The 17,056-nt window shown below is 42.0% G+C and overlaps 1 long non-coding RNA gene across 1 annotated transcript in view; it reads right to left on the bottom strand.

The window, feature by feature from the left end:
- Nucleotides 1-4,158: 4,158 nt before the first annotated feature.
- Nucleotides 4,159-17,056, bottom strand: part of LOC109316065 — a 24,456-nt gene continuing 11,558 nt past the window's right edge. The window contains exons 3-4 of the long non-coding RNA XR_002102660.1: nt 5,697-5,759; nt 4,159-4,497 (exon numbers count right to left, since the gene is read on the bottom strand). This is a non-coding gene — a long non-coding RNA (uncharacterized LOC109316065). The remainder of the gene's footprint in view (nt 4,498-5,696; nt 5,760-17,056) is intronic.

The raw sequence follows: 17,056 nt of genomic DNA, 5'->3' as shown, positions 1-17,056 counted from the left end.
GCTGCAGTAAACTAATTAACTCCACCAGACATCAGTACTTGCAAACACAAGTACTATACTATGGCAGCATACTTTAGTGCACAGCAATGCATGTGTAGACACTGACGGGACTGGGTGGGGCACAAGGGTGCTTCAGTGAGGGCTAGCCATATACTGAAGCCCCCCTGTGCCCCAGCCAGCACCTTTGCAGCACATTAAGCCAGCTGAGAGCAGCCCTGGGTTAGCAGGCTGACCCTGCAGGCCACCTGCCAGCCAGGGCTGTTCTGACCCAGCTCAGCATGCTGCAGTCCCAGGCACACATGTAAATGCGGCAATCAGGAGCAATAAACTCTGGCGCAATATGCACTGGAATTTATTGTGTCACTTTAATTTCAAAGTGTAGATGCACCCAACATGTCATATGGCCATAGGAAGTTCACAAGTTATATTTAAAGTTTTTATTTGGTTTTAGTATAATACCTGTGTTCTGTTTGATATGAGCCAGCTCTAAACATTTAACCAAATGTACCTTTTTAATGAAGACCCAAATCCTAGAAATCAGACAAGTATTGACATTCAGTTATTTTTTGGAATCCCACTATATTCAGTACAACTTTAAATATCACCTGGAACGTTACCATATTCTAAACATAAGATAAACAAGCATTGATCCAGAAGTCATACTGAAGCACTGGATCTTCTCCATTAATATGCCCTCAGGTTGGCCCTGTGAACAAAGGAACTGCTATACTGGATTAGACTCAGTTCCATCTTGTCCAGTACTCTGTCACAGATAGTGGGTTATTCCAGATAGTTCAAAATTAGTATAAATACCACACAGCATTGAGATATTTGGGGGGTAGATAAATAAAAGTTATTGGAAATCTGTTCAAAATTTGTGTTTTAGCATTTCTCTTTAAGGCTCTTATCCCTGACACACATTTTAAAAATAAATAGTAAGTACTTAAAGTATTTGACTTAATAATACTGGGTCAAATTATAATTTTGGCAATGGTATTTGCATTTTACTGTTTTTTTGGAGTCTCATATTCTTTTTTTAAAATTCATGTTTAATCTCTGTGCTATCAAGAGCTTACTGGCAACAGAAACAGAACAACTTGCTAAATATAAAACTGTTGTTTAATCTTGTTTTATTTGCCCCTTGATCCCTTCTCAGCTGATGTTAAATTAAGAGGGTAAAACTCCCCAGCTGTCAGATTACTAACTTCTTTGATTTGGGCTTCTTTCTGTGGAAGATGTAGATTCCCATTTTAAATCACCCCATGCTAGTCCAATTCTGTTTTATTAGACTCTTCCCATTGTATTCCCATTGTATTCTGCTAGATACATAAAAATTCTAGATGGAGGAAGTGAAAGTGTGAGGCAGTATTATGATTTTTGTTTTAATATGTATTGTTTTAATATGTATTGTTAATATGAATGTGGATGCCTTTCATTTTAATTTAGGTCAAAATCATATTTCTGATTTTGATACATTAAAAGAAATGATGCTGAAATTAAAACAAGTCTCTTATTTTCCTTCGGCATTTGTTTCCTTTGTCTATGTGTTTTCCTGTTTGTTTATCTGAGGAATGCTCTTTTCTCATCAGCGGCAACATAACGATTTTGTTTCCAGTTAATTGGTGTCATTCTCCAAAATCTGCTCCTCTTCCACATCTCTTCATTCCTTCTTTAGCCACAGTCAGCTTTTACACATCTTGTGCCCCTCATGAAAAAGCTCTTCTGTCTGCCTGCAGCCCTGTACCTACAGCATGCTCTGCCTTAGATCATGGTATTATGTACTGCCTCAGCAACCTCTTCTGTATTCACTGCCCATCTCTACACAAAGTCCTGCGCTCTCTCTGTAGCCTTTTCTCTCACATCTTTTGTTGAAGCCTGCATTCATTTTCAAAGAATCCGCTACCCAGCCTTTTATGTGGTGTGCTTTAAACCCTTTTATTCCTCTGAGCGTTCTTAGCTATCCATTCTTTCCCTTATAGGGAGGTGGATCTTCCTCAAAGTTATTATGCAGCAAGAGGAGACTAGGCCCCATTATTTGAGTGTCTGTGTTTGATTTCACAAATGAATGGAATATATATGCAACCAATGAATGCTCATTAAAATATCTAATTTGATCGTTCCTTTTTAGCAGCAGGAAGAGAAACTAAAAATACAATGTGAGTAAAGAGGCAAGAATTGCACTTTGTGCTAATTTCTCTGAATTAATATTAAACGATAACATAAATCCTACAAAAGTATGTATGGTTTATTAACATTTATACTTGATTATCTACTAAGAGTTCATCATGACTCCTGATATTATAATGAAAGACATAGAAATGAATAATCACATTAGGAGGTTAAAGCTTCACCATTTTTATTTAAATGGTTTTATTACCTTCAGAGCAATATGTCAGAAAATAAGCAATTAAGTGACGGGCTTTCTTATGTTATAAAGCCCCTTTTCAAATAATTATTGATAGTAAAAGGAGTCAGTCACAGGCTGTCTTTAGATTCAAACATGAAATTTTATTCTAGTGATCTAAAAGCAGTCTTCACACAACGTTTCCTTGCATCACAAAACCACTGCAATAATTTGTCTTACTTAGCAGGCTCCACTCAGGGGAGGTTGAATGCTTGAACAGCAGGGTATCCATTTAGAATGGAAGAGAGAGCAATAAAAGAAGGTTATACAGCACCTGCTCAGCCTCTGCTTAGTTACAATTAAGCTTTGCATTTTAGTGTGGAAATTTGTAATTTTTTTAATAACACACCTTCTACTATCATCTTATTTTCTTTTTTCTTTTGTTAAAAAGAACCTACAAATATCTGCTCTCAAATTATAGAGATTCTAACACAGCTCTGAAAAATGCCAAATGGCCAAATTGAAACCCACAGGGTCAAAATCTGATCCCAGTGATTTGGGTGTAGATCTTATTGACTGGCACAGGAGCTGACCTTGCAATCTCTGAAATAAGTACAAAATTTCCCCTGCAAACAGGGAAAAAAATTCAAAATAAGGTTAAAATTATTATCCCCAACTAAGCCTGTAGGGGTAAGTCCTCAAGGAATGTGTTAGAATCTATGATGCTAGAATAGGGGTGCAGCAGGCATGCCAAAGGTGGCCCAGGGAGCTTCCGGGTGTGGCACATGGCAGATCGTGGTGGGGGGCAAGCAGCACAGGACATATAGGGTGCTATACATGAGCATGAAGCTGCTCTGGTGAGCTGGAATTAATTGAATCTGCTGGAGCATGGCAATTTCTGCATCTTGTGTATCAGCATCCCCACACTTAAAAATGGTGGCAGGGGCACTTGAACTAAAGCTTGTCAACTGAGCTTTAGCTCAAGCACCGTCACTGCCATTTTTAAGCACGTGGATGCTGATATACGAGATGCAGCAGCGCTTTAATTAGAGTGGCTCTTGGAGCACCCCATTCATCCCTTCACCCCCCCACATCTGGGGCACATGTAAAAGTGCCTAGAGGGCCAGGAGTAGAAAGCAGAGCTGCAGATTGGGAAGGGAGCATAGGGCAGGAAGCAGAAATAGAGCAACAGATCAGGCAGGGAACACAAGACAGGGCACCCAAAGCAGAGCAGCAGACTAGGGAACAGGACTGGAGTGGCACCTGGAGTGGCAGAGATTAATTTCTAGCATGCCTGCAATGAAAGCTGCCCCCCACTAAAGTAACACATTTCTAGGCTGCCAGAGAATAGTACTGCTCCCAAGATACCCACCGTTTGGAGGCCTTGTTTGGGCATGTGGACTTTCATTATAAATCACCTTATCTTTGAATTTTCTTGAAATATTTTAGACTTTAATCCAGACCTTTAGGACCAAATTCAGCTCCTCTCCCCCAGAGGCCCTCTTCCTTCAGTCTCTCAAACCTGTTTTAACACTCCTGAAGCAACAGGATGCTGACTACCACTTTACAGTTCCAGGTTAGGCTGTCTGAGAGGGTTGATTATCTAAGTTTTAATAATCAGTTAGACAAGGATTTGTAAGGAATGTGTTGGATAGGAATGATCTTGAATCAGGCAGAGGGGTTAGACTGGATTACCTTCAGGAGGTCCCTTCCAACTTATTTCTCTATAATTCTATGATCTTTGGCACCTTTTAAAAGAGCTGGAAATAACTTCAGAACCCGACTGTTGCATTCCAACTGAAGTCCATGGGAAATGCAGGTCCTCAGTACCTCTGGAAATGCGGGCCTGTACACGATGGCCAACATTCTTTTTTTCCTCACCCCTACAACCCATTTCATTCCCTTACTTCAGGGGAGGGGCATATCTCATCCTGGAATGGCTCTGTGTTTGCTTACAGTGTCAGTAAACCGCTACAATATCTTTTACCTGTATGTTGAATGCCTGGTGTATAAAAGGAATTACACAAAACCAAACTGTTATAACAGTGTGAAGAGATTCTCTCTCATACTTTGTATTACTTAGGATTCAGATTGTGCTGGTCCTCATTTCAAGAATGTGAGGATTTCAAATTCACTCTCTCTAGAAGTCCAACCTGCCAAAAAAAAAATCAATCACAATATTCAACAATTTCAGCCAAGCCTGTGCCGTTTCTACCTTCACAACGAGGTTTCTTGCTACAGGTATAAAAAATGCATTTAAAGAGTTTAGTTTAGGTTAATAAAGAAATTGGAACTCAATGGTAGGAAATAACATTAGAAACTCAAGAACACCAGGAGCGTAATTGGTACTGTGGCATAACGATGAAAGGATGCAGTAAAATCTTTTAGTTTCATTCTGTAATTCTTGGAGTAATGCAAATAGTTTATCAGCAGGGGAGACTTTTTTTGTTTGTTCTGTTTTGTTTGTGGTTTTTATTTTATTTTCTCTTTTGTTTTCTAGATTTTGTATTTATTTAAGCTTAATTTATTTTTTCTTTCATTGTTGCTTTATTTCAAAAGATTTCCCATAAGTGACTATATAGGGCATAATCCTGTTTCACCAAGTGCAGGACCAAAGACCAGTTATGGCAGGAGGTACAATTGTTGGAATCATGGATCAGATCCTATCACACCTCTAATTGAACATCTGTCAGCAGCCTCAGAGTTAGTCAGAAGTTTGGTCATCTATTAGGTGAATTAGAATTCTGTCCATGCTATGCAATCGTCAAAAGATGATGGATTAAAGAACCAATTAACTGAAAAGTTTGAAGTAAATTTCAGTTCCAGTTAGGAGTGTACTAATCGCTGTGTGGTTTCAAGGAAAGCAGCAGACATAAGAACATTGTCTGCGGTCTTCAGAACGATGTAGAGCCCTAGCCTTCCTCAAATACTTTTTCTCAAAGCATGCAGCAATCATATAATTGGCAATTTGAGAATTTATGAGAAAGAGGCCTCCTTGTTTATTTCATTTTTGGCCAATCTCCCCCCCCCCCCAAAAAACAAAACAAAACACAATCATCAAAAGCAATGAGAGAGAAAGAAGTCAGGAAAAATATTAACCACCAGCACAACTAGAATAAAAGAATATTACAATGCAAAAGAAAAAAGAAAAAATATATTTAACTGTTATCTGGATATTACAGCCTTAAGCTAAAAGTTTCAGTCCTTTTTCTCATTAAAGTCCCATTATATTATTTGTCCTTTTTACTATATGTTAAACAATGGTTTTTAAATATTGTTTAATGTTCATAATGGAAATCTGCTACACAGATTAATCTTTCATAATTTTATTTCAAATCCCTACATTTCTTACGTTGGTCAAAACATAACAGACCAAATGCACTTAGTGGGACTCATAGGCCAGAAGGAGATGAATCTGGAGATGGGATAAGAGAAGAATCAAAATACTTATTAGGAAGTGAGAGGGTGTTACAGATGGTGCAGTCAGCATTGCAGAAGGTTCTGACTAACAGACAGATGGGGAAGGGGAACAGACTATATTAATGATTTTTTTAAAAGACACCCCTTCCCCCATTAAAAAGTGTTTAGGTTGTAAAACCAAGCACTCAAAAGGTAGAAAAGATTAAATTAAAATTTCCTCCTCAAAAGGCTCAAAAGTTTAAATTGAAGTACAGTTGCCAGGTAAGCTAAATGTGTCCCTCTTTGTATTTGCTTTATAAATCTTCCATTTTATTTAATTATACCTTCACAACCACTGCATTCCAGAGAACCTGGCAAAAATACAGACAACTGAAGATAAGGTCTTATACTATGAGTTGCTGGGTAATCTTAATGATCACTTCCATTACCTATGCCATTTATAAACAAAGTTACAATTTGTTTTAGCTAGTATATGAATATTTACATGAAATTTACAAAACAAATCTAAAAATGAATTTGGTTACTTTTGAATGAATTTAGTGTGCCAGTAAAAAGTATACCATAGAGCCTAACATTTTCCATTTATGTACAGTTCAGATGAGATGGTGGTACATTATTCTTCAATCATACCTCCATCAATATATTTCCTACCTAGCCTTGAAGAGCAACCTCCAGAAGTGACAGTGGGCATGTCTATATGTTCATTAATGCACCTTTGCTACTGCACATTAAGGTTAGTACCTCTAATATGAGGTACTAGATAAAGGCACAGTAGCAAAGGTGAACTTCTTTTTGTGAGGGTCAGTGTGCAGTAGACTAATTCTACCGTGCATTAGCACAGTTTTTGCCATAGTGTGCTAATGCACAATAAAACAGTCCACTGCACATTAAAGAGCTCAGTTTGGAAAAATGTTGATGCCCATTCAATCCACAGTTTTTGTTGTGACTAAAACATAAGGACAGAGAACAATATGTAGTTTTACAATGTTAAAACAAAATGTAAATTTTTACATTCCATAATATATGGCTTACTAAATGTTCATATAAAGATTATGGCCAGATGCTTATTAAACTGAAAGTAATGGATTGGTTTGACTGGTATAATGATTAAAGAAAAAGACCACCAGTCCAACCAGTGTTCTTCAAAGTTTGAGTGGAGGGTTAATAGCTCGAAGATCCTGATGACTGTGAAACTCAAACTGAGCTGGGTCTAGTCACACAAAGTTAAACTACAAAATATTGATGACAATTGCATAGTGCAAAAGGATGGAAGTTTATGGTTGGACCTTCTGAAAAGAAATAATGAGGCTTCGCTTCCAGCTTATCTTACTGTATTTGGACGCTTGTACACATGATGAAAATTGCCCTTTTGTCTGATTTAACCACATTACACTTTACACTTACGGGGGTGGGGAGGGGTTGCAAACTGAAATGCCCTTCTTGCAATTCAAAGTCAAACACATCCCAATGTATTTTAGTTTGCATCAACACAGATTAAAATGACACATCCATTGATCTGTTATGTGTACATGGAAATTCACTGCATTACATGTAATGAGCCCCTTTGTTCACCAGATGCAGTGCAATTTTTGAGCAGTGAGGCCCTTTGTCCACCAAATGTTGCTTCGATTTGCAGGTAGGAAAGAAAGAGGATACCTGCAATTTTTACATATTTGTGTGTAAGATGTATTCTTGGATATCAATGTGTGTAGCAGCCCAGCCATCCTGTCAACAATGGCACTGTCATCCTGGTCAGTCAGACCCATGCATATCACCCCATAATCCACCCGTAGTTCCATCAAGGAATGAAGAGCCGCTTGGGCACCTAATAGGGGGAGCACCTTGGAGTGCTTTTATTTGCCCTTCAGAACACATCGCCCCCTCCTGCTCATAGGTCTGCAGCCTCTATCCACTCCTCCCCCTGACCCTGCATGGCCCTGCTTGGCATTGCTACCCCTCCCTGTGTCTTGCTTTGCTGCCCATAGCTTCCCAAGGGGCACACTTACTGACAGCAGCACCATCACCACATAATCTGCCCCTGGTTCCACTGAGAAATTAAGAACCACTTGGTCACCTCTCAGGTGTACCATGGTGCACTTTCATTTACCCTTCAGAGCAAATAGACCCCTCAAGCTCACAGGACTCCCCAGGTCCAAACTGGATAGGTCCAAAAGACTCTCCAGGTCCAAAGTAAGAGGCACCATCTTAAATTAATCTATTTTTCAATGTGTAGGCATCTCCCCCTCTCCCCAAGCTGACCTGTAGTTTTTAACCAGAATTACTGATTCTACTAGTTTTTCTCAGCACACTTCTGGTCCCTCTGCCGACTGCTGCTGATTTGCTGCTAATTGCCTGCATACTGGTGGCCAAGTGGTTCTTAATTCCTTGATGGAACCAGAGGTGGATTATGAGGTGACATTGCCACTGACAGTAAGCGCACCCTTTGCAGAGCAAGGCACGGGGGGGGGGGCACCCATTCCAGGGCCATGCAGGAGGTGGGGGGGAGGATGACCATGCAGGCGACCGTGGCTTGGTGTGGGGCTTACTGAGGACAGCTATGGCTTCAGGGGGGGTGCATTTTGGGAGTGAGGGGATTACTGGTTTGCTGGCACCCTCTACTGTAATTGAGTACTAAGGAGATCACAGATTTCATAGACATTAGGGCTGGAAGGGAGCTCGGAAAATCATTGAGTCCAGCCCCTTGCCCCAGGGGCAGGAAGTCAGCTGGGGTCATAGGATCCCAGCAAGAAAAACATCCAGGTTTCCTTTGAAGGTGTTCAAAGTAAGTGCTTGAACCACCTCCAGTGGCAGGCCATTCCAGAACTTGGGGGCTTGGACAGTAAAGAATGTCCAGTCTGAAATGGTCTTGCAGGAGTTTATAACTGTTCGACCTTGTCATCCCTTGGAGTGCTCTAGTGAACAAACGTTCCCCCAGATCCTGGTGGTCACCCCTGATAAACTTATAGGTGGCCATCAGGTCACCCCTGAGCCTGCACTTTTCCAGGCTGAAGAATCCCATGGCTCTCAGCCTCTCGTCATAAGGTCTGTTTTCCTGACCTCTGATCATGTGCATGGCTCTCCTCTGGACTCTCTCAAGCTTTTCCACATTCTTTCTGAATTGTGGAGCCCAAAACTGGATGCAGTACTCCAGCTGCAGCCTCACCAAGACCAAGTACAATGAGAATGATGTCCTTGGATTTGCTTGACAAGCATCTGTGGATGCAAGCCAGGGTTTTGCTCACTTTCCTGGCTCAGCATCAAATTGCAGGCTCATGTTCATCTTGTGGTCAATCCTGACCCCCATGTCCCTCTCGTCTGTAGTGCTAGTCAGCATAGCAGTGCCGAGCCTATAGACATGTGCAGGTTTTTCCTTCCAAGGTGGAGAACCTTGCATTTTTTGTGTTAAATACCATCAGGTTCTCATCATCCATTTTCTGAGCCTGTCAAGGTCAGCCTGGATTACTCCCCTGTCCTCAGGTGTGGATGATTTACCCCAAAGTTTGGTACCATCAGTGAACTTGGCCAGTCCACTTCTGACTCCATCATTAATGAAGAGGTTGAACAAAACAGGTCCAAGGATAGAGCCTTGAGGGACCCCACTGGTCACAGGGCACCATGACAATTGACTTCCACCAACCACCACCCTCTGGGTCTGACCACAGAGCCAATTCTGCAGCCAGCAGATCATGGTGGACCTGAGGCCTCAGTTGGCCAGTTTTGCCAAGAGGTGATCACGGGATACCAGATTGAAGGCTTTTTTAAAGTCAATATGACATCAATCTCTTCCCCCATGTCCAGGTGATAGGTCACCTGGTCATAAAAGGAAATGAGATTGGTCAAGCATGACCTACGCACAACAAACCTGTGCTGGCTATCCCTCAGGGTGTTGCCATTGGCCAGTCCATTAAGAATGGCCTCTTTGATGATTTTTTCTAAGACCTTCCCCGGGATAGAGGTCAGGCTTCTGGGCCTGTAGTTTGCCGGATCCACTTTCCTCCCTTAGGCACCACACTAGCCTTCTTCCAATCTTCGGGCACTTCATCAGAGCTCTCAAAGATCCATGCCAGGGGCTGAGATATGATGTAGGCCAGCTCCTTGAGTACTCTGGGGTGTAAATTGTCAGGGCCGGCTGACTTGAAGGTGTCCAGCCTTTAAAGCTGTTCCTTCACGAGGTCAGCATTGATGGAAGGTGAGGAACCACTCTCACATAGGTGTCCTTGTCCCGTAATGGGCAGGGGTGTCCCATGGGACTTGTGAAAAACTGATGCAAGGTACCCATTTAACAATTTGGCTTTTTCCTGGGCGTCCATTGTCAGTTCTCCCTTATGGTTAAGCAGGGGTCCAATGTTGACCTTGCTTTTCCTCTGGCTCCCCACATATCTAAAAAAAGGACTTTTTATTGTCCTTCATACTTGTAGCCAGTTGGATTTCCATCGCAGCCTTGGCTTTCCTAGTTCACTCCCTGCAGGTCCAGAACAGTTCAGAGTATTCCTCCTTGGAGGTGGATCCTGTCCTCCATCCTTTGTAGGTCTGTCTTTTTAAACTCAGGAAGACTGCTAGTTCCTTGTTGAGCCAAGGGGGCTGCTGTGCCCTCTTGCTGCTTTTCCTCTGAGACGGAATAGCCTTAGCCCTAAGGATCGTTCCCTTAAGGAGCAACCACTCCCCTTCGACATCTGATTCCCTTCCCCTCTGGGTCCTCAGCGCTTCCCCAACGATCCTCCTTAGCTTGTTAAAGTCAGCCCTCCTAAAGTCAAGGACCTTTGTACGGCTGACTGACAGCTTTTTGGCAGATGGTGAAGGTGATCAGCTCGTGGTTTCTGTCACCCAGCTTCCCTTCAATTGTTAGGTAGCTGATTAGGTTGTCCCCAGTTGCCAGTACCAGGTCAAGCAGCACTTTGCCTCTTGTTGGTGCGCAGACTTCTTGAATCAGATAGAGCTCATCCACGCATGTGCGGAAGTTTTGTGACCATTTGGATTTGACTGAATGCTGTTCCCACAAGATGTCCGGGTAGTTGAAGTCCCCCATGACAACCATGGACCAGGAGCATGCAGCCTCAGCCAATTCCCTGGCAAACTCCTGGTCAATCTCTTGATTCTGAGAGGGAGGTCTATAGTAGACTCCCACCGCTGTATCTTCTGTGCTGTGTTCCCCACGGATTTTAACTCAGAGGGTCTTTACTCATCTGCCCTGGGTGCCGATGTCAGCTTGTAGGAACGCGTAGCTCTCTTTGACATAGAGAGCTACACCTCCGCCCCTTTTGTCCACTCGATCCCTCCTGTACAGGGTATAGCCCTCTATACCCGTGGTCCAGTCATGGGTGGAGTCCCACCAGGTCTCCGTTATCCCTATAACATCATAATTGTTTGTGTTGAGTAGGAAGACAAGTTCCTCCTGTTTATTCCCCAAGCTCCTGGCATTGGTGTACAGGCATGCAAGTGTCCCCTTGGGGGCCCTTGTCTAGCCCGCAGCTTGCTCTAGGGCTGGGGCAGGGATAGGCTCCCATACGTGCCTTGGCCTGCTGGCTTTGCAAGTGTTGCTCAGCAGGCCAGCAGTGGCGGTAGTGCCCCCCATCCCCCAGCAGGCTTAGTTTAAAGCCCAGTGGACCAGGTCAGCCAGTCTAGCTGAGAAGAGCCTCCTCCCCAGTGGAGAGAGGTGGAGGCCATCTCTTCCCAGCAGCTCGCTGCCTCTCTCGCCAAAGAGTGGACTGTGGTCATGGAAGCCAAAGCCTTCTCGATGACACCAGCACTGCAGTCTTTGGTTTACTACATGGATCCTCCCTTCTGCGCCTTCTGCTGTAATTTACTGTGAAGTTTGCATTGAGCTTAATTCGATTTAAAGCCTGTCACTTGTAACCAATGATGTATCAAATTAAAACAAATCATTTCAATTTTAATACACCTATTTAGTGAGATTTAAATGCTGTCATGTGTACAAACGCCCTTTATGATGATTTTAAGCAGGCTTCTATGTGTCTGGTATGGGACTGTGTGAAATGTCTATCCTTGATTAATTAGTATAGTAAATATTTCTTTGCAATTAACTTGTGTTTATGTCTAGAAAGAGACAGTCTCCATATGGGCTTTAATAGGTGTCTTCTCCAGATTTATTCTTGTTTTACCTCAGTGGTTCCTTTGATTTTTCCAAGACGACGCCTCAAAAACCTTGTGTTTTTCTTGGTTGTTAATCAATTTTTGATATGTTCCAAATTAATAGAAATTGATAACCTCTTGTTACTGAGGAAGGTAATTCAATTAAAATTGGGACTTTCTAATAACCAGTAATGAAAGGTTTGATTCACAGGATTTTCCTGTTAATTACTGCTTGGGTTTCTCTCAATTTACACAACTACAAGAATGCTTTGAAGATGTTGAGCTAAAGAATATAAAAGAGGAACAAAATAGATAACAGGGCGTGCTTCAAGATTGACCAAACATTTTGATAACTGTGATGTAGAAATTCAGACATGATCAGTGTTTGGCTATCAGAAGCACTTTATTTTGTGAGGCCATGGGAGAAAAAGCAAGGGGCAGCTAATTCTCAATGAGAGCAAGGCACAGACCCCTTTATATACTAGTAAGCCATGTACAGGTCAACCTGCCCCGTAACATACTCTTGGCAGTCTGACAGCAACTCATCCTGTTGTTTGCTGAACCAAGCACGGTTTTCTCAAGCTGTCTCCTGATAAGCTTATCCTGAAGGCCACCTTGTTGTTTCCACTCGGCCTTCACCCACATCCCCCATCCTGTCCCGACACATATACGCTTCTCCCAGTACTTTTCCATTCCTCATCAACTGCTAATGCACTCAACTGATCATTTGGTGAATGAATCCACACCTTGAGAAACTGAAAAAGACTGAGACCACCTCTTTTGCCTGTATTGGTGAAAAACTATCACTTTTACAGGTAAATATATTGGATTTTGCTTTGCTTTAGGCTCATTTAACAGTGAATATGTGTAGTAAATAAAGCCTTTCTGTCATTCATCAAAAAAGCTGTTATGTCAATCCTTTATATGCTAGTCCTGAATCCCATTTCATGACTTAACAGATCCCACAATACTATAGTCACCACACAATCCAAAGAAAGTCACCATACATACAAAACAAAAAACCCCACCAAATTATATAGCTGTCTTTTCTTTTATCAGTGGAAATCATCTCAGCTGGGGTGTGAGCTGGATGTGGAGTTACTTCTAAGCATACACAACATCCTCCCCTAAGAAGCCACTTCTCATGAAGTTTCTTACCAGGGAACTCTATTAGCCTGTACTCTTCTGCCTCACTATCTAATCTGTTGTACCTCTGAGCAGGAAGGAGGAAACCATGCTAGCTTTGACTCTATTACCTGAGCAATACATAGTATTTATGCCCTCTGTCACAAATGTATGTTTATTTCAACAACTATATTACACCAATAACCACAAAATAGGCCACTGTTTTTTGAGCATTTCATGTTTGTTTATGAACACCCCTATACTTTTTATAAACAAATCTCTATTTGATTGATTATTAATGGGTTTGCAAGCAGAGTAATAGCTGCAATGCATTATTGTAAATATTTGATGAGGCATTGATAGGCATCCTTTAATTATTTATGGCAGGCTACTAAATTGTTTTTACAAATTATCTTGTCTAGTTACTAGAAAGGGTTAAAGAAGGGGAAACAATAATATGGTAAATAATAAGGCTGTAATTCCACTGAACAATAGAGCTGTAATTCTTATGAAAATATCATAATACTTAGCATTTATGATACTTTTAATCTTCAAAGCACTTCAAACATGAATTAATCAGTCCACACAAGATCCTTTTGAGGTAGGGAGCTACCTCAAAAGAAATTCAAATGATTTAATTACGGCCTGTCACTAAAACCATGAGATTGAATTACAGTCTTATACAGTAGCTTCTGTAAACATTGTTGCCGTGTAAATGAATACCATCTCTTGCAATATATTTTTCTTGTAGATATCATTCTCTTTCCTTCCATTTAAGATTTTACCTTGCACTAGATTTCCTTGCACTTTTACCTTTGCAGGGATCTCACAGTGAAGTTACAGTGAATGATTTACACTAACACAGTAATGTTCTGTTTATTGACTGGTAGTATAAATTGTTTCAAGGCATTCTCAGGCATAAACTGTGCCTCTGACCCCAGTGAACCTCCTGTTAGAATGAACTTAGAGTAGAGAATATGGAAGAAAGAAGACATTACTATAAAAGTATTCCAAACAGTTGTAACTAAACAGATAAAAAAATTAAGAGGCAACTTATTTCCCTTTAAGCAGGGGTTGGAAGCTTTTAGGAATGGTGGGCCGAAATAATGCTTCTCATTCCGTACTGGGTCGGGACGTCTAACTCAGCTGTTGTTGCTTCTCCTGGCTGCTGCCATACATGCAAATCCCTCCTGTTGCCCTATCACTACAGAATAGGCCTTATGCCTCAATCCACCACTGTCAAATTGCTGTCAATGCCCAAGTTTGCCAACCAGAAAAATTCTGTTGTGGCCAGATCCAGCGCGCAGGCTGCAGGTCGCCAACCCCTGCACTAAAGCCCTTTTACGCCTCTTCTGGAACTGTAAAAGGACTTCATTTCAATAGGAATCATGGGCAAAATCATTACTTCATATTGGTATAAAGTAGATGGAACAGCCCAAGCCAATAGTACTCAAGCTCTGTTCTGCCATATTTTTCAGAGACCTCCATGGTCATTGGGATGCTTAGAAAACAACAGTGAGAGACTTTGGGAGATACCATATTTACTCAAATAGAAGATAACCCTGATTATAAGACAACCCCCCTCCCCAATAATTAGATTCTATATGTGGAAAATTTATAAATTTGTTATAATTTTCCTAGTATAGTATCAAATTATTGGCATTTTGCCTTGAATTTGTCCCCCTCCCACTGCTACAGCAATAAATCTAGGGGGTCAACTAGCCCCTTTGCTTTCTGCTTCCCCCTACTTTTTCCCACTGGCAGCCTCTTTCCCCTCTTCTTACTGTCAGACCCTGCTCTCCCTGAGCACATGAAAGTGAGGCTCCCTGTGCTAATTAGCCCCCACTCATGACTGGAATTGGGTGTTTTTGCCATGAGTCCTGGAGAACCTGGTCCAGCTTCACCTCATGGAGGGCAGGGCCATACTAATCATAGCCCAGAGGCTGAGAAAGGAAGCAACAGAGGGATTCTGGGTGGACTGCTTAGAGCCCAGTTTCATGATGTTTGCCAGGCTTTTAAGGCTGGTGAAGAAACAGGAATCATTGGAAAAAAAGGCACAGCTCAGCTGTGAAGAGGAAGTAAAAATGTATACAATGTCATGGTTCACCATGACTTGGAAAAAGAGTTAGTAGTGAGGGGGACTGTGATTAATGGGCGCTGCCACATCTCTTATTCAGACGGGCTGCACTAATCTAGCTTTGTGGTAGGTTCCCATCAGTATGTTTACCCAATATGGGCCATGTGTTTTATAATCGTACTCAGTGTTGGCTGCATTCAATCAACTTAATAGTTTATTTCCACTGATAAGTACATGCTGCTTTTGGCAGCAGTTTAATGATAGACAATGTATTTAAAGGGGTTTTCTTGTATGTGATAAGATGACAAGGAGCCTTTTTCCCCATACCAACTGGGGGAAAAAACCTTGTCTTGTATTCAAGTAAACATGGTACATATGCAAGCAAGCCCTACACTTATTAAATGGTTCACAAGGCATTTTGAAAAAAACTGATCAATGGGTTTGCCTACCTGGCTTTGCACTATCTTAACTATATCAAATGCAGTTACATTTATATTGAAGCACTTCTACATTGTTGGGACTACATCCACATTCACCATTACACCAATTTAACTACAGTAGTTTCTGATTAATACAGTTAATTAATATTTTTTTAATGTGGCTGTAGGCTAGCCTAAATTGAAAAACTCTTAGGGCAAGGCCCTAAACCATCTATCACACATCTAAATGGTAGTTAGGTATCTAAACTCGAGATCATATTCCACCTCTGGGATGTGTAAATGATATTTAGTACACATGACGTGACTTTTACATCATATTTGACTCGTCTTCAGCAAAGGAAAGGGTCCATCCATTGCCCAAGAGCTTAGTGGTTAAAGCACTTTCCCAGGAAGTAGAAGTGTTGGGTTCTAGGTTCCTCTCACCCACACATCCTACTTCCCAGTAATGTCCTAATTGGTAGACAGGGTGAACAGCATCTTCCATCTCACAGACTGATGCCCCACAAGGCTGAGGCATCCTCTGTTGTTTCTTCTGAAGCTGGGCCACTATGCAGTGAGAAGGGAAGATATGAGGGACCAAGAGAGGAGCAACAAAAAGGAAGCCCAATTCTGTGGTCTAGTTTATTTATATGAAGTAGACGCTGCTCTGGGAGATCCCAGTTCCCAATGCTATTTATAATACATATAAACAACATTAAGAGCAAGGGTTAGGAGTGGGGTCATCCTCCCTACCAGGACTCTTCTACCTCATTTGGCCACAGAACCAAGCTCCACCATACTTCCTGTCCTTCTGGCTCCATATGATTTTTTACTCAGTCCAGACCCTTGAGGTTTAAACTCAGACCTGTTGGCATCTGCAGGAAGAAGTGAGCACCAGCAATGTTACTGCAACAGAATGCAAGTGGAGCTGTATTGCTTCTAACCACTCCAAATAAGTTCAGCCATGAGGGTTAAAAAAGGGTCTGTTTCTTCAGTGTTCAGACTTTAGTAGATCTTAGTATAGTTTATAGGAGTAAGTGAGGATAAGCTAGGTCAAGTTAACATAAGGAATGCCAAGCAGACAGGCTAAGGGAAACAGAATCTAAGGAAACAGTAACAGATAAGGAAATGTTATAGACAAGAGAATTTTAAACTCGGGTAAAGGTGAGCAATTGTCAAGTGGGAGAGAGGTGACAGAATTTGGAGAGTTCCCTTCTGAGCTGGTTAGAAATAGTTTCATTGCAACATGATAAAATTAGGAGATCTAAAATTAGGAGTGAAGGTGACCAGCAGGGCTGGGTGGGGGGAACAAGGGGCTGCAGGTCAGGAGTGAGAGGCACTGGCAGGAAGGGGGCTGTGGGCTGGGAATGAGGAACACCAGTATGGCTGGGGGGTGGGGGTCTGTGGGCCAGGAATGAGGGGCATTGCCAGGACTGGGAGGCAAAGGGCTGTGGGTTGTGAGTGAGGGACACCACCTGGGCTGGGGAGGCACAGGGTTGCGGGCTGTGAGGGGCACAAGCAAGGCTGTGGGGGCAGGCCTTTGTGGGCTGGGAGTAAGAGGCACCAACAGGGCTGGACTGG

The sequence above is a fragment of the Crocodylus porosus genome, unplaced genomic scaffold (genome assembly GCF_001723895.1).
Source record: "Crocodylus porosus isolate Cpor-Errol unplaced genomic scaffold, CroPor_comp1, whole genome shotgun sequence".
NCBI classification, from domain to species: Eukaryota; Metazoa; Chordata; order Crocodylia; family Crocodylidae; genus Crocodylus; species Crocodylus porosus.
Note: the sequence above shows the minus strand (reverse complement) of the source record. Positions and strands in the feature narration are given on the sequence as shown.